Raw genomic sequence first — 18,817 nt, forward strand, 5'->3', positions numbered from 1 at the left:
AGTTCACGGGACATATGGAAACTAGAGGGATAAATGAAGCAACACCATGAGCAAGCGAACAGCGAAGTCCGTATGTAGGTGAGACTGTACTGGGTTCTTTCTTTCTTTTTTTTATTGAGATATAATTGACATAGAAAATTGTGTACGTTTAAGGTGTACAGCATGTTGATTTGATACATTTATATACTGCAGTACGATTACCAGCACCGTATTAGCTAACACCTCTATCACATCATATAATTATTGTTTCTTTTTTGTGGTGAGAACAATTAAGATCTAGTCTGTTAGCAACTTTGATAAGTTTATAAGGCAGTAAACAAAAGAGACAGGTTAAGAAGGGGAGGGGAGACTGATTGGTCTGCAAATATATATAAGAAACTTAAGAGACATAGCAACCAAATGTAATGTATGGACTTTGAAAAATGATTGAAATAAGCCATCTGTAAAAAGACGTTTCTGAGGCAAGCAGGAAAATTGAATATAGGCAGATATTTGATAATACTGAGGTGTACTGTTAAACCTGTTAGGTATGATAATGGCATTGTGAGTATATAAGACAGTGGTTCTCATCGCGTGGCTTCGGACTAGCGTCACCAGCATCACCCAGGAATACGTTAGAAATGAAAATCCTCAGCCCCACCCCCAACCGACTAGGTAAGAAACTCTGGGGGGTGGGGACCAGCAAAACTATGAGAATCACTGGTGTAAGAAAATGTCCATATATTTTTTTTTTTTAGAAATATTACTGATTATTATTTTTTTAAATTAATTAATTTATTTTTAGCTGTGTTGGGTCTTCGTTTCTGTGCGAGGGCTTTCTCTAGTTGCGGCGAGCGGGGGCCCCTCTTCATCGCGGTGCGCGCAGGCCTCTCACTATCGCGGCCTCTCTTGTTGCGGAGCACAGGCTCCAGACGCGCAGGCTTAGCAATTGTGGCTCACAGGCCTAGTCGCTCCGCGGCATGTGCGATCTTCCGAGACCAGGGCTCGAACCCGTGTCCCCTGCACTGGCAGGCAGATTCTCAACCACTGTGCCACCAGGGGAGCCCCTCCATATTTTTAAAGAGATACATACTGGGGTGTGCTGGGTGAAATGATTCTGGGAATAGTTTTACAATGCTTAAGTTAAAATAAGATAAGGATTTTATGAAGCAAGTGTGGCAAAATCTTGATGAAGGTTTGGTTGGGGTCGTGCGTTTGTGTGGCTGTATTATACGGTCCTCTCTATTTTTGTGTGTATCTGGGGCTATTCATTGGAAAAACATTTGAAGACCTTACAAGACACGCACACACACAAAAGGGGGAATCTGTCTCAGAGAAAACTAACAAACAAAAACTTCATTTTAAATTTTATAGACGCTTCCAGTTTGCCCAGAGCAAACTGGGTTTTAGTCTTGGCCACTGACCACTTTGCTGGGTGGTCTCGATAAGTCAGTTTACCAGGAGCCTCATTGTTCTTGTCTGTTAGATGAGGAGGTTCAGTGTGTGGTCCTGCTCTAAAGGCTCTCAAGCCTGCCGTTCTTGATTCTCTGAGCATTCAGGTGAGTGGTCAGGCTCTCTGCAGCCTTTCTCGAGTCTGGAGCGTGCTCTCACGGTGAGCTCTCTCTTCCTGCCCCCTGCCCCCCACCTCCATCCCTTTTTCTCTGGTTTCCATCCATTTGCCACCTCAGAGGACAGTGACATTCTCCGGGATAACAGAAGCCCAAGCAACCCCCCCCCTCCAACAGAGTAGAGTAGGGTGTGACATTTCCTGAAGAAGATCTCTGGGGACTTGCGATGGGAGGTGCCTTTCAGGTTAGGTGAGAGATGGCGAAGGCCCCCAGCAGAGTTTGGGACCTGCGCTCTTGGCGTTGCCCCTGAGCCCTTTCTCTTGCCTGCCTCACTGCTATGCCCATGACCTCCTCATACAGGGAGAGACATAGCCATAGCGGGGTAAATTCTGAGTGGGTTCGGGAGCCCTAATTCGTAGCTCTCATACTTCAAGAACTCTTGTTGAGGGCTTCCCTGGTGGCGCAGTGGTTGCGAATCTGCCTGCTAACGCAGGGGACACGGGTTCGAGCCCTGGTCTGGGAAGATCCCACATGCCGCGGAGCAACTGGGCCCGTGACCCACAACTGCTGAGCCTGCGCGTCTGGAGCCTGTGCTCCGCAACAAGAGAGGCCACGATAGTGAGAGGCCCGCGCACTGCGATGAAGAGTGGCCCCCGCTTGCTACAACTAGAGAAAGCCCTCGCACAAAAACGAAGACCCAACACAGCCAAAATTAAATAATTAAAAAAAAATTATATACATATATATTAAAAAAATCCAGATTCACAAATCTAATTAAGATGCACATTCCTTCTCCCCATCATCTTCTGGAATGTGGCTACACTCATTCTAGACATTCTGCCCAGCTAGTGGCTTTCTCTCCCTGAAATCTGCCTCAGCTTCTGGCTACTGTCTTTAAAAAAAAAAAAAAAAAGAACTCTTGTTGATTAGAATCATCAAAGCCGTGTATCCAGTTTGACAGACAGCAATGGTATCCTCACTGCTAGGAGGAGTCATGCTAGTAAACCATGAAAATGCAGAATTTCCAGGCTAATTCAAGCTCTGTGTGTCCACATGGAGGGGCGAGACAAGAGGAAGGCAGTATGGCCCTGGGCAAGGCTTTGGGCGGTGGCGGGGGCGGGGGGCACACGTGTTCGTCTTGAGGAGAGGATGGTAAAGGAGCAAGTGATGGGGATATAGGAGCATAATGTATGCATAGGCTGCACGTTGCATTGGCAAGAGGGAAGAAGAATGAAACTGGAGGCAGCTCGTGGGGGGAAGGAGCAACAGCTGCAGAGTCCAGCTGCCAGCAGGCGGTGATGCGTCCTCTGTCTCCTCCTTTTTAGATTGATTGCCCGATAGAAACCTAATTCCGCAGTGCGGGTGATCAATGATAGTGTTCCCACCGCCTGAGCCATTCCTGGAGGCCTTTTCCGAGTGTTGGCACTTGCTTATTTTCTCTTCTCATGTTCCTTCATTCCTTTCATTTTCCTCTAGTGATCTTGATCCTTCCTGGGCCGTAGCAAAGAGAACACGGACACTGGCTAAAAACAACAGTAACTGCAGCAACGGCTGTTTGTTGAACACTTATGCATCAGCCACTGAATTGGATACTTGATAAATATTACATTTAATTAAAACCACAGTCTCTGCAATAGCTGTTATCCGCATTTTACAGATGAGGGACAGAAAGTCAGGGGAGGGAAGCCAATTGCAGAGGCACCCAGCCAGGAAGTGGCAGAACCCAGACTCAAACCCAGGTGTGACCAGCTGCAAATGTTGTCCCTGATCGCCCTCCCTCATCCCTGGCCCTTCTGTCATTGGTGGCAGGGAAGGGACTGAAAAACTGGAATCAGAGCAGTAGGGTAACCTGTTGGGTGGGCCCCGTGGTGGGAGCCCTTTAAAAGGCTGCAGTACCTGGGGCTCCCCTAGTTTCCCTAAGACCCGTGATCACATAGAGAAGCCATTCCTCAGTATGAAGAAATGTGCGAGCGTCTCACGTGGTACGTGGGAAGGAAATACATTGTCCACTTTCGGTAGGAACATTAATTTATTGAGTGAACTATGACCAAAAACCAGAAGCCTCCCTGGGAAGAAATGTGGACGAGGACATGTCCTTGGTAATATCAGTAAACATTGGCTCATGAATGGAGGACTTTTCCGATCAGCGTCATACTCTTTGGGAACGACATTAGTTCAGAATCACGTAGGCTTCTTTTTTGTTCTTTGAAATAGAGAGCTACCCCTCTCATTCAAAATGGGCAGAGAGAAAGAAGGTAGAATTCCAGAATGCTTCTGAAACTCCTACCCTGCCTGTCTCTGCCTCTCAACCAGGAGCGGCAAACGTGCGGGAGCGGCTTAGGTGCAGGGTGGTGGCGACAGTGAAGGGTCTCACTGCAGCAGGGTACAGGCAAGGCGAGGGTGGCGTCAGCTAAAGAAAACTGCGGACAGGAATCACCAACTGAAGTCACGTCTGTGGGTACATGTGATTGCTTACACAGAATATCCACATGCGTTATCGTCAGAGCCTCGTAAAAGCCCCCATGAGATGGGTGGGTATATTTCTACCTGTTTTTTTTGTATCACTTATTTGTTTAATTGTCTGTTTCCTAGCTTCTTCCAGGAAGGATTTAAGGGACTCTCATTCAGTATAGCAGATAAACTGCATTTAACATAGGTGCTAAGAATTAGAGAGAAAGCATTCTTTTGATAGGGTTGTATTGACCTTCCCCAATTTTGGATGCAAAACACTGTGGAGCCCTTAACATGACCCTTGCTCTGTTTTCAGAAGGAAATAACTGTAACATTGTTGGTCAGGGAAATCACTTGCTTAGATGTGTCCTTCCTGAAATATCACGGTATGCAATTAGGAAGCAGCAGTTTAAGAACTATTCCCAGAGACTGAGAAGTGGGCACTTACTTTCCATTTCTATTGAAATTGTTCCCAAACCCTTCCCTCTTCGTGCTCATGCTTCTGTCCTTCTCTGTGTGGGTATGCAGTATGCGTGCATAAAATGTGTATTTTTCATAAGCTCCCAAGAGATTCAAACCTGTTCAAGACCATGTACTTGCTCTGTGATGCCTGACAATCCTGTTCCCAAGTAGGGAATGCCATCTCCATTTGAGTGAGGATGGAACAGGACTCAGAGAGGGTAACTTGCTAAGTAAATAGCACAGGCAAGACTGATGTTGAATCACCTGTGGCCATGGACCCATCTTCTCTGAACTGTAACAGTGAACACAGCTCTGTCACTGTGATTATTTGTATTTACATCTGTGAGGCACACAAAAATCATTTCTTCATTTAACAACATTGATTGAATACCTATGATGGGTTCATCACCATTCTAGGTAGAGTGGACACAGCGATAGACAAAACAGACCAAAAATAAAGGCTAATCCCTGTCCTCATAGAGCTCACATCCATCCTAGAGAGATGAGGACCAAGATATAAAGTCATCAGTAGGTTCTATACTATGTTCGCAGGGCATATGTGTGAAGGGCAAAAACAAGGCAGTTCAGGAATAGGTAGTGCCTAAGTCTGTTCCGTGGTTTTATGGTCCATAGAAGAGGAACTTAGTATTGGTATGTAATGCACAATGATAATTCTATCCGGTTTTAAGTAATATATTTTAGAATATTGCATCACCCTGGGAAGGTAAAGTAGCCGATTGCAATAGCATTCCACAGAGAGTCACTTCTTACGGCAGGCCTTGCCAGCTAAGCTTTTCGGTTTCTCAGCTTCACCCACCACTGCCAAGAGGCCTCCTTGTTCCTCAGGGGATTGCTTTCTCATATTTCAGAAGGACAGTGCATACTTGTGTCAGGTGTGAAAGGAATCTTTCCTACTTGATGCCAGCGAGAAGCAGCACCAGGGAAGGCCGATGGACAGAGCACACATTCTCCTCTCTAACTGGGTTATTCTGTGCTCTGCTTATCTTCTCGTGAGATCTTCCCATTGGTGTTCGGTTTGTACCACGACTTAAAATCAATATTCTGATTTTCAAGGACACAGCCCTACAAGAGAGGACTTAAGGGTAAGGGTGCAATTCTGAAGATTCTCAAAACTTGACACTGGCCTTTTAAAATAAAAATTATGTTGAGAAACTTCTGGGATAAGGTCCTCAAACTGTTGTCTCTTTAACATCTAAAGTGCTTATTGGGCTTGGTGTGTGCAGGTCAACCAGCACATCCTTTGGATTTTAATACTTAAAATTCCTCGGAGGATCAAATAGAGGAGGGGAGGTGCATCCGAAGATAATTTGAAGGGAGAAACTCAGTAAACAAGGTATTTCAAATGCATAGGCTGTCTTTATTTTAGTGCAAAACATTGTGACTCAAATGTATTTACTTTCTAAGTTTTTTTAAGGAGAGGCAGGATAGCTGAATGTCGGAGGGGTTAAGCAATTCTTCCAGGGTCACAGTTTTCTTTTTTCCTTTCAGTGCCCTTCCACTTGACCTTGTGGCTGACAGTCCAACCACTGGTCACGAAGCTCTCCCCGTCCCCTGCTGTTTCCCCTAATGTCTGCAGTGGATCCCGAAAGCCTGGTTAAGAGGAGCCAGGTATAAAGTGGGTTGCTGATGCAGCTAGAGAACTTATTTTGAAACTGCCTTTGCATGGCAAGCGCACTCTTTTTATTTAGATTATTGATTGCACAATCTAAATAAAAATCTAGTTTGGGGTGAGGTGGGCTGGAACTGTTAGCTCAGCGCCACCCTTTCCCACTGCTTCCAGAGCCATACGTAGGCCACCCAACGTCGGCAACAAACATTGCCATTGTTTGGTTTCAACTCTTCTTTTAAACTTTGTGTCAATTCCTACAACCCCATGTAAAATGAGTAGAATTAGTGATCTAGTTTAGTAATTTATTAGGTCTACTTACTAATTCACAGAAAGCAGTGGCTTCCTGGCTATTTTGTAGCATGGCTTACGTAAGCTATGTGGTTTGATGGTAGTGCCTTGGACTAATGTCTTGTCCGTCACACAGGCTGGAAGGAAGCACGTCTGCTTGAGCTCTTATGAACTCTTGAGCAAGTAGTTTGATGTATTTATTCTTAGTTATACTTATTATAAAACAAGTAGGAAGGTTAATGGCTCCCTACTTTGCCCAAAGATGTATAAACATGCCCCTGTGGCTTCAGGATCCTTTGAAGACAGCATCGGTGCCCACAGTTATCATTACTCATCATTGTAGAAACTTAGGGGTTGAGAAGCTGTAATCTTCTTCCCAAGATCATCTAGTTTCATCCCTTTGCAGAAGACAGAGTTCCAGAGAGATGAAGTGACTCTCCTAAGGTCAAGTAGCTAGGTGCTTCCAGAGCCGGGATTAAGATGGGGTCTCCAGCATTCCAGTTAATGTGCTTTCCTTTCCTTTTCCTTTTTGCCCTCTTTCATCTTCTCATGTACAGTCATAGACCTCATGGGTTCATATTATGAGAAGCTCCCTTAGAGGCTCATCTCTTCTAACTCTTTCACTTCACGCATGAGGACAGGGAGGCCCAGAGACTTTAATGTGTCTTGCCCAGAACCACAGAGGTCGTCGGTGCTAGAACTGGGACTAGAGACCCCAGCCCAGGGCTCTTTCAACCAACACCTTGCTTCCTCATCGATGGCTGCACCTTGGAGAGTGTTTTAACTCAGAACCTAGAGACACTCCCCGCCCCCATGAACTCAGTCATATAGTCCTCTCTTCTTGTGAGTCAAGCTATTGAAGAACACAGAGTAATGATGGCGCTTACCATGAAGGGCAGAACTAGAGCTTCTGCCTCCAATTCCTTCTGTGAATCTGTTGATTTATGGCATGTCTTTCTCCTGTACAAAGTGAAGACAGTGAATTAGATGTTCCTGTTGGAGAATTCTGTGGTCCCTTCCCAGCCGGGTACGTGTCTTTGTGTTTTGTCCAGTAGAGGGGAGTGTGTGCTCGCAGACCAACAGTCCCCTGGGCTCCTCCAGCTTGGGTTATCGTGAAGACATCTCGAGGGTGTCGTGAAAGAGATGCAGATCTGGGCAAGACACCACGTGGGAGGAGCGGAAGACCGTGGTGGAGGAGTCCAGGTGGCTGTGCTGCTTGGAATTAGCTAAGGAAATTAAAGGTTGCCCTAGAAAATAGATTGCCAGGGCCCCAGAAATTCGTTTTAGGTTAAGGCCACACCGAGAAGAATGATAGACTGAAAAGCTGCAAGTTTGGATGTTCCTGTTGCCGTGTCATCCTCTGCTCTTAAGTGTGATGAGGACCCTGGGTGTAATGTATGCATATCATGCCAGTCCGGGTGTATGGTTCCTTTTACAAGTGACACAATGAGGCTGCCTTAGGAAGAGATAGAAAGACCCGCTGATCCTTTCCTCTTTACTTGAGATGGTAGACCGCTGTGGATCAAGGTAGAGTCTCAAGAAAAAAAATGAAATACCCACTTCTCCTAAACAGAGTATGGAAGGGCAGGAAGAAAAAGATGTTATAGTCTTAGCTCGAGAAGCTGAAGGTGTAGAACAATTTTGGAGAAATGCTGTTTTATTGAAAATATTCAGCTGCTCCGTATTTTGGACTATCAGAATTGAGAGAAACATTTACAGCCAGCAAAGAAGGAGATGGGGAGAGGAAGAAAAGGAAGGAGGGGCAAGTTTGGGAGTTAGAGAGATAGTGGGGTGGGGGGGAGAAAAGAAGAAAAAGAAAATTCTAGACTTCTTTCTTCTGACCCAGCTGCGGAAAATATGATTTCAGGTCCTTGCCTACCTGGTCTGAACGATTGCCCTGGGGGGCAGAAGTCATCTCAGGTACTTCCGAGGACCTGCGTAGCCTTACCTTCATCCTTTGTTTCTCGTGGAGAGGGTCTAGGCAGGCGTGGGAAAATCTTGATAATATGCTGCATCTGATCGGATCAGTGTCTTTCTCCCAGGATCTGAAAGAGCCTTTCTCACATCTGTTTAAATAGCACTTAGTGTCAAGGTAGAGGTGTTTCTGTCACTTGACGCTGGATCACTGCCAGGGGGCTTTTACCTAGTAAGCGTTGACTGCATTTTCCCCACTTTTCCATGTTCTGACCTGCCACCCTCATGGATTTCCTGATGGCCTGGCCTCCTGGCCACTCAGGCAGTTGCTTTGAGGAGGTGGCCTACAATGACTTATCCGCTGCCTGTATAAAGCTCACGTTGGTCGTGTGTCTGTGAAGGATATTTTCTGAGGTAAGCACTTGGCATTGGGCATATATTCACAATCTGTGAGAAATCATCTCGAATATATGTGATCCCTGCCCCATAGGAGCCTACCTGACATGGTCTGGGCCACACTGACACAGAACAGACAAATATTTATATTGATGACCAGTTATGATTAGAGGTTTTTCAAAACCTATTTTCATCTTCAGCTGACATTGACTTGTTCAAAAGAGCACCACATAAGTCAATAAAAATAATAACCATCCTCATCCTCATTTTACTATAGCTCTTGATAGTTTGCAGTGCACTCTCCCAGACATCTGATTTGATCCTCCCACCTGCCCTATGATGGTCATCGCAATTATTGTTTGCTTTGAAGAAGTTGAGGCCCAGAATTTAAGTAACTTCCACTTGAGAAATACAGCTAGTAAGAGGTGGAACTAAAACTCAGATCTAGGTTTTCTTAGTACCAGTATAATTTTTTAAGCTGATAACAGCTTGTTGATATATGATAAAGCTAATGCAGGTAGTTTGGTTCTAAAAACTAGAAGAACTACAGTATGGTTGAAAGAATCAGATAATTTCCCAAGCCTTCTAGAAACAAAACATTTCTTTTCTCTCATTAAAAATATATGTGTGTGTGTGTGTGTGTGTGTGTGTGTGTGTGTATATATATATATATAATTATAGTAATTATAATTCTAGAAAACTTTGGAAACATAGAAATTATTTTAAAAACTAATGCATAGAAACTGTCCAATTCTATAAGCCTGAAATAGCCACTTAATATTTTGAACTTTTAAAATTGCATATCTATATTAACAAAAATTATAATGGCTTTATATTATATCAAAGCATTTTCCCATGCCATTAAATATTCTTAAAATCAATTTTAATATTCACATATATTCCACTGAATAAATTCACCATAATTTTTTAAACTATTGTATTCTTACATTCTTAGGTTGTGTCACCCTTTGTATGAGACTAGTGCAGCACACAACTTTTCATCTAAAATTTTGTCTACATTTCTAAATGCTTTCATGAAACCAATTCCTAGACCTAAGCATCTAAAAAAGCGTATATATGTTTAGTTTTTGTAGTAGAAACAAAATGCTAGCAGAGCAGTAGGTGACTGGCATAAGAGGCATGTTTTCTGAATTTGGGGGAATTGGAATAAGAATAGAAAGATATTTGGTCAATGGAAATTGGAGGCTCTTCCAGGTGTAAGGGAGAAATCTTTTTAGATCTCAGCATAGACATCACCTTCTTTAAAGTTTTGCCAGACATCCTCTCCCATATACATACCACGTATCAGATGACACGAGCTTCTCACGTGCTCCCCAGCACTCAGCACCTGCCCATTTGTAGCATTTACCGTGCGTGTTCATTCTAATTGCCTGCTTGCTTCTGAGAAGCCCCTACAAGACTGCAAGCTCTTGAGAGTGGGGACCCTGTCTTACTTACTGTAACATTCTTGCACTCAGCGCAGTGTGTGGCACGTCATAGGAACTTGTATTAGTTTGCTTCAGCTGCCATAACAAAATGCCACAGGCTGTGTGGCTTAAACAACAGACATTTATTTTCTCACAGTTCTGGAGGCTGGAAGCCAAGATCAAGGTGCTGGCAGGGATGGTACTCAGGCCTCTCTCCTCGGCTTGCAGGTGACTGCCATCTTTACATGGTCATCCCTCTGTGCACCTGTGTGCCCCTGGTGTGTCTTAATCTCTTCTTATAAGAACACCAATCAGATTGCATTAGGGCCCACCCTAATGGCCTCATTTAAACTTAATCACCTCTTAAAGGTCCCACCTCTCTCTTTTTCTGTTTTTACTTTTTGGCTGCACCGCGCGGCATGTGGGATCTTAGTTCCCCAACCAGGGATCCAACCCGCACCCCCTGCAGTGGAAGCGTGGAGTCTTAACCACTGGGCTGCCAGGGAAGTCCCTAAAGGTCCCATCTCTAAATACAATCCCATTCTGAGGGTACTGGGGGCGGGGGGTGTCAGGGCTTCAACATATGAATTTAGAGGAACATAATTCAGTCCATTACATTACTCCATACATGTATTTTATTGTGAAATACTTGACATGTTTGTAGATGAATAAGAAGATAACATTTATATTCTGGGATCCTACCTTCTGGATGCTAGTCAACTCCTTTCTGGCCAGAGATAGGAACGGAGGCAGTCTGGTATCTTACAGGAGGTGCCAGACTTGGGGTCAGAGCCCCGGGTCCACATCCTGGCTCTGCCAGTTTCCAGCTGTGTGACCGTAACCACCCCCAGCGTCAGTCCCCTCATCTGGAAAATTGGGATAATAACACCTACTGCAGTAGACAGTTGTGAGACTAGATGAGATCATGCATGTGGGTGTGTCTCGAATAATACGTGCCATGAAGTAGACATCGGAAAATGCTGGTTCGACCTGTCAATTGAAAGGTATGTTAGAAATAAGAAGTATTTCAATTTAGCTGTGAGGGAGGGCGCAGATACTGACAAAACTCTGGAAGTTACTGAGTTTTAAACAGGGTTTCAGTGATCTCACCATGGTTATTCATACACACTGCTACTCCAGCCTCAGATTTATTTCAGCTCAGTTAAGATGAGTGGTTTACTAATATTTTTTCATTTGAAAAAGAAATGACATTATTTATGTGTAAAGCACTTATTTACAACCGACAGCTTCCAGATTTCACTAAGTAATTTCAATTCTCGCTCCAGAATTCTAGTAGCTGATCACACTGTGGTGTTGCCTAATTGCTGCTTTCACTGAGAGTTGTGTTACTCGAGCTTTAAAATATGTCCTTACATAAAATATGATGCCTCCATGTAATGACCATGATAACTTCAGTGAGATGTTTTATAAATGGACCTTGAAATGTGGTAGGAATATAAATTCTCCGTTTAGGAGGTAGAAAGAGCATTTTCACTGATGCACAAACGGCAGACTCTGAGAGCACAGACAGAGGCTGGTGAATCTTTAGGACCCTTCAAGAACCAGTGGCCCAGAGTCAGAGCCCTCATTGCTGGTCTTGTCTGAGCAACAGTCATGAACCAGATTTTCACTTGATCTGCATCTCATCGCCCGTCTCTGAGGATGTTAGAAACGATGGTCTTTGGTTGTTCACTAATCTGCCTTTTACTCTCTTTTTCCCAGGGCAAGTTGTTTGCTTTCTTTGTTGCTCCATCCTCCTTGAGCTATGCTCCTCTCCTGGTCCCATCACCGTGCCCTCCTTTTCCTTCTTCCTCCTGCCTCATTCCTGGATTCTGTTCCAACAAGCCTGCAGCCTCCATCTCTCCTCATTGACCTTTCTTCTGTCTCCTGACCTGCCCCCGTGTCTGGACATTCTGCCACGATCTCTTCTCTCTCTCTCATCCTCTCTCTCTCTCTCTCCTGTCCTGTTGCTGCCTCTTCCCCTTCTCCCTCCAAATCCTCCTCTAGAACGAGCAGAGGTGTGAGGTCCCTCAGCGGCACATTCTTATTAACCTCCAGGGAGACCTGGGAGAGGGTCTTGGATTTGTGGCACCTACTTCTCCGCAGAGACTGCTGGTGGCCGTAGCAATAGCATCCTCGTAAGCTTCATTACAATAAAACCTTCCTGAAATCATCTCCTGGGCTCGGCAGAGCCTACACCTGAGGAGGAAGCTTCATAGCCCCAGTGAGGAGCTTGATCAAGTGAATGAGAAGGGAGCTTTGGTTGGAATGGAGCTGGGTTTGATTCGAAAACATTTTTCCTTCAACTTTTATCCTGGTCGAGTAGCTTTAGGACGCTTGCAGATTTGACTTCTGTTTTAAAAGGTTCACGAGTACTTAAAAAATGTTTATTCCATTTATACAGACGGTTACGCTGGATTTCGTTTAGGAAGCAATCTGATTTATTTTTGTTTTGTTGACAGATCTGGATTCACTTATTAATTCAACTTATTAGTTGTTCTGGTCCATCCTTTGAGACTGTGGTTAAGTGGATGGTCCATGTGAGGACAGAATCGAGTTGTTAGAGGGTCTTAGGGTCCGGGTTGGACCCAGATGAGCATTAACCGTGGTATTACTGAAAACAGTGGATATCTGTGGTTGGGTAATGATGATCCAGCCAACAGTCTGATTTATTTTGAGACCGTAGTCCCAAAGGAAAGCAGGTCCAGCCTGACCTCCTGTCTGTTTGAGGGAACGTAAGATGTGAAATCTCCTCCTTGCTCCTTGCTGACAGCACTCCCATCTTGTTTACCTCTCCCCACCCAGCTCCTAATGCTCCATGTATCTTTCTGCAACAAGCATCTTGCGAGTTTCTCAAACTCCCACGTGTAACCCATGCAGGTAACCTCTCTGCAGGGTCAACCAGCCACAGTTTTTCTTTGTCAGAAAAACCACTTTGCCTTTAATCAAGATGAAGCATCTATCCCACTCTGCAGTTACACAGCCCGTTATTTATGGGTATCAGTTTTCCTTCCCAAAGTTCCGGAGCCAGAGGACTCTCCAGGAAGGCAGATCCAGGAGAGTTCAGGTTTCACGGCCCTGCAAATTGGTGGTTATGCCATTTGTCTTCCTTCCTTTCCCTGGTTTCTGCTCCAACCTGCCTGCAGCCTACATGGCTCCCCTCTTGCCCTCTCTTCCTGTCTGCTGAACCGTCTCCACTCCGGCGTGCTGCCAGGGTCTGCGGCTCTCTTCCCTTTCTCTCTCTGGCCTGCCGCAGAACGAGCAGAAGCGTAAGATCCCTCAGCCAAATCCATGGGCCTTTTTATTGAGTTTTGGAGGTTGATATATAATAACATTGAATATAAGTAATATACATACTCAGCGAATAATAAGAGTAGATGTAGGGTTGGTTTGTCTTGAAAAAATTCTGGACATTTTAGGCATCGACTCTGCACCATCTGCACCCACCATCCTTCCTAGCTTTATCTCACACTCGGCTCCCCTGCACAGACTCTGTGCCTCAAGGCGCTCTGTTTCTGATAACTCCGTGCTGCTTGTCAGACCGCCTGCCCATGGTATGTGTCTGCTTCTTCTCCATCCAACTCTTGCCCATTGGTGAGGCGGAACCCCCATCCTGTCTCCTTCAAGGTGTTACCTCCTTGATCATTCTGCCTTCTCGTCCTCCTCTGAATCTAGAGCTCTTTGTATTTCTTCTTGGTGCTTAATCACACCCAGTGTCTCCAATGAGGACAGATGCTCCTTATGACCAGGGATGAACTCCTTTTAGTCAGCAGCTGTGGCAGCCGCAACTGCAAAAACATAACATTTACACAGTGCTTTAGCATTTGTAAAGCCCTCTCATCTATGTTATCTCCTCTGGTTTTCAGAATTGCACTGTGATGTTGGTATTATTATGATGATGATTATTATCTTGTATGCAGATCTTTAGAAGCCACTGTCTCAGCTTAGTGACTTATTGCAAAGGAGAGCCTTTAACCATGAATTATTAAAAAGAGATGGTTTTGGGGACTTCCCTGGTGGTCCAGTGGTTAAGAATCCACGCTTCCACTGTAGGGGGCACGGGTTTGACCCCTGGTTGGGGAACTAAGATCTTGCATGCCGCATGGTGCAGCCAAAAAAAAAAAAAAAAAAAAGTGAAAATAAACACTTAAAATATTAAAAAAAAAAAGAGAGAGATGTTTTTCAGCAAGAAATTTTGCATTTTTCAATGGGTTATAAATAACCAATCAATCACACTTAAGAAGTTAAACATATAGACATTTAATCGTAATGAAACACTTCCTTGATAAACTCATGTGAAGATAAGAAAGCTTCAGTCACTAAAACTGTGAGAGCTTTTACGAAAATTTCACCTACAAAGTTGGCCATTTAATGAACCCTGTTCGTATTTTTTTTAACCCTAATTTATTTATTTATTTATTGCATATTTGCCTGTAACATGTAACAGCTTTTAGTACTGAATTTTTTTTTCCAGACTGTTTTTTAGAGCAGTTTTAGGTTCACATTAAAATCAAGGGGAAGATGCAGAGATTTCTCTTTAACCCCCTGCCCTCCCACATGTACAGCCTCTTCCGCACCTGTCAGCATCCCCCGCTGGAGGGGGACATTTGCTACAATTGATGAACCTACACTGACACATCATGATCACCCAGAATCCACAGATTACGTTAGTTCACCCTTGGTAGTGTACATGTTGAGGGTTTGGACTCATTATAATGACACCATCATATCCATCATTATAGTATCATACAGAATAATTTCTCTGCCCTAAAGAATCCTCTGTGCTTTTTATGATTGTCAATTTGCCTCTAACAGTTAACAGCTTTGCTTTTTAAAAAAATTTTATTTTTATATAATTTTTAAAGGTTACTTTCCATTTACAGTTATACAAAATATTGGCTGTATTCCCCACGTTGTATTGTTATAATACATCCTTGAGCCTATCTTATACTCAATTAACTCTAATTTAGATATTTAAATTCGAGAAGTATTTGTTTGAATAGCAAACATTACTAATTTGTAAACCTCATTTAACATTTCCTTTGAGTAATCATTTACATGTATTGTCCTATTGTCTTTGTTTTTATAATCCAGGAAGAATCGGACTTTCTTCATTTAGAACTAATCTTCAAGATTGGATTATAAAACAAAATTTCTTTCCCAAATGATAATAGCTAACAATTATTCACAGCTTATTATGTGTCAGATGCGTTCTATGTATTATTTCTAAACCCTTCAGGAGTCTTTGAGAAAGGTTAATTTATTGCCTCTGTTTTATGCATGATAAAAATTGGATTTAGGTTAACTTTCTTAAGCTGAGTACCCGAGTATTGGATCAGGGATTCAGAAACTCTGCATTCCACCATATCATGTGGCCTCCCTGGATGTAATCTTATTGTATGACATCATGCTGTCATGCTATTTTAGAAAGATGGGTGATACAGAGAAACTCGATGATCCCTTTAAATTATCTCAGAATTCCATGATAGGGTAGAAGTGGGCTTGAGAAGGCATTTGCTATATTCCAGAGATTTAATAACCTCATTGCATTGCTTCAGATTTCAGAGAAGGCAAAGAAAGCCTCAGTAGATGAGAGTGGCATGTAGGAACTTTAACATTTTCCCTCGTGGCAAGCAAACCTCCATTATTTGTTTCTCCTCCCCACCCCCGCACCCCAAAAAATCTGAGAAATAAAAATTAAGCCCACTTTTGCCCTTCTCTCCCCATCCAGTACTGAATTGATCTTGTGCAAAGAACATAATGAGGGGGGCAAAAGAGTGCTGTTGAGTCTAGTGTATGATTTATGGATATTACTCCCTCTCCCTCCGAACTTTGTGGATCAGTTTCTAAAAATGAAAGCAAGCAACCGTCTCAGATCTGTCTTCCAGAACACGGATTATCAGACTAGACAAAACAGATACTATAAGAGTTAAGTAATATTTGTATGTGTCCATGGTGAAGATCACGGGCTTTTCTACTCCAGTGATTCTCAACCCTGGCTACACATTAGGATCACTTGGAAGCTTTAAAGAAATCCCAATGCTCAGTCTCAGGTGGTGTGTCAAAAGGCCACTACAGTTGCCTCCTCCTGCCCAGTGGTAGGGCAATGGAAAGCATTGCTGATGAAGGAACGAAATGACAGGGGCGGGTGAAATGTGCCGAGGGGCCGCCTCATTGGTCAAAAGCCATGAGTGGCACAGAGAAGCTGTAATAGCAAAGCAAGAAGCTGACTACCTCTGTCTCATGTCTGTGCATGAGAACCTTTACAGTGGGCTTCAATATGTTTTCCCACATGGCATCCACTTCCCCTCTGTCTGGTAATAGTACCCACTTTTCCTTTGCGGACCCACCTCTTACTTTCTCACTTTATGTGGTAAGGATGAGGCTGATCTCCTGGATCTTGAGTTTTGAGCAGCATCTGTAAAGCATTTAGCTCAGTGTCTGGTACGTAGTACATGCTAAATAAATGTTAGTTTCCTGTATTAAGATTGGAGAGCTTGTACTGTGCCAATCTTTTACCACCCCTACATATAAGAAATATAAGTGGTTCCCTCTTCTTTTAGATTATGTAGCAAAATCATGGCAGTAATTGAAACCAAGACCCTGATTCTCAGCCCCTTGGAGGAGCATACTTGCAGGACAGGCCAGCAGGGGTCAATTCAGCATTCGTGGATTTGACACAGACGTTAAGGTTTCTCTCTCACACATTGTTTATGTTGCTAGTGGCCCTTAAATTCGAATATTGCTGGGTTATCAAGTGGAACTATTTAGGTGGTATCAGGACTTTGACCTGGTTTTTTTATCCTGTTGTGTTTTATAAACTCAGGATGCCCAGAAGGCATGCATGAAATTTACTGCGGAATAAGCATTTAAAGAATGAGCCTAATATGTGCATAGTCTAAAGCCCGTATTAATTTTATAAAACCTATTCTGAACTACCTTACCTTCCTACTATTGTACGTACCTTTGGGGGAGAAAATTGTTAATAAATAACTGAATTTAAATTATTTTTTTTCTTCTTGAAGAGCACAGTTACTTGGTTACTTGAACTTAGAGAACACAACAATATTTTAAGAAGGGATGGAAACAAATAGAATTGGAATATGACAAGAATAAATAAGACTTCTCAGCTTATGTACTTTTTTGGTGATGAGAGCTAAGGGCTTTCAGAATCTTTTAGGATTCATATGACCAAGAACATTGCATTTCATTCTGTTGGCAAGGCAGTTTTTTTGGTGTTTTTGTTGTTGTTGTTTGTTTCTTTGTGTAGTTAGCTATAAAAATTTCCAGGAATCCTTTCCTGAACTTCCAGAATATTACTCTTTTTTGGCTTTGGCCTATTTTCTTTAGTTTATGGCCCTGACTATACTGTCAGCTCCTCAAAAGCAGGGATTGTGTCTTATTCACATTGTTTGCTTGCAATACATAGTCAGTAAGTGAACAAATAAATGAATTCATAGGAAAAACAATGATGGTGATCTAGTTATATTCTAGATTTGTCTTGTTGTGGCTCTAAGTCTATTGCTTTCTTTTCCTTTTTCAGTTTTTAAAATAGAAAAGTAATGCTTGTCAACTATGTGCTTTATTGGGAAGTAAGATAATAGACACAGGATATCCATGTGGAAATGTATGTGATACTAGTGTAAACTCCACTAGAAGTGAAGGAATAAAGCACTCCCTTTGGGCTTTCACTTTACAGACAGTCCAAAACATTGAAATGATATCAGTATTGAATTGAATGTGACATTGACTTCCCATGTGGTCTGAGGGAACAGAGGCATAAAGTATTCAGTCATGTGACCACTCAAACTCAGACTTAGGCATATGATCTAAGTCTTATTCATAAAATATATACTTCTTGTTCTAAGACATAGGACCTACCACTCTGTCTATTGGTCAAAAGCCAGGATTTAAATTTCTGTTGAACTAAGGCCTTGGAGAAATCAGGCTGTGAATCAGAGATGGGTCATTGTAATGGCTCTCCTTCCATCTGTCCCACCTGGAATGTTTTCCAGTTCACTTTTCTGGGTCATATGGATAAAGGCAGGACAGTATCCTGCAGATAAAGCCAAAACCTCTGCCAAGCAGTGATGGGAAGAAAGAGGGGAACTGAGTTTTCCATTCAAGGCTGCAGGCTCACAATTCAATCAGCAGCTCAGCATATAGAGTGACAGGTATATTTTCATAAGCAAGTGTTCTGGATCATGTGAAAAACAGGTAGTAGATCCAAAAGAAATATTTTAAAAACACATGAAGTTAAACACACAAGGATATTTATTGCAGTTTATAAGATAGGAAAACAAAGGAAATACCCAAATGTCCAGTAAAAGGGGATTGAGTAAAATGGATTGTTGTGTATTCTTGTACATATATCCATAAAAATGGATATGTAGCCACTTAAAAGAATGGTGTAAATATACACAAACTGACAAAGAGCAATGACCGAGGAATACTGGGAAATTGACCACCTAGAGGGGTGGGATAGGGAGGGTGAGAGGGAGATAGATGCAAGAGGGAGGAGATATGGGGATACATGTATATGTATAGCTGATTCACTTTGTTATAACGCAGAAACTAACACACCATTGTAAAGCAATTATATACCAATAAAGATGTCAAAAAAAATAATAAAAGGAAATAGAAAAAAGAAAAGACAAGCTGTAGGACAATTATATCAGGTTATCACTACATGTGTATATTCA

General features: G+C 42.9%; 1 protein-coding gene across 4 annotated transcripts in view; it reads left to right on the top strand.

The window, feature by feature from the left end:
- FMN1 (formin 1) overlaps window positions 1-18,817 on the top strand; it is a 415,982-nt gene that overhangs the window by 26,377 nt on the left and 370,788 nt on the right. The gene's annotated exons all lie outside the window — the stretch shown is intronic.

This window comes from Eschrichtius robustus, chromosome 1 (genome assembly GCF_028021215.1).
Source record: "Eschrichtius robustus isolate mEscRob2 chromosome 1, mEscRob2.pri, whole genome shotgun sequence".
In the NCBI taxonomy this organism is placed as follows: domain Eukaryota; kingdom Metazoa; phylum Chordata; class Mammalia; order Artiodactyla; family Eschrichtiidae; genus Eschrichtius; species Eschrichtius robustus.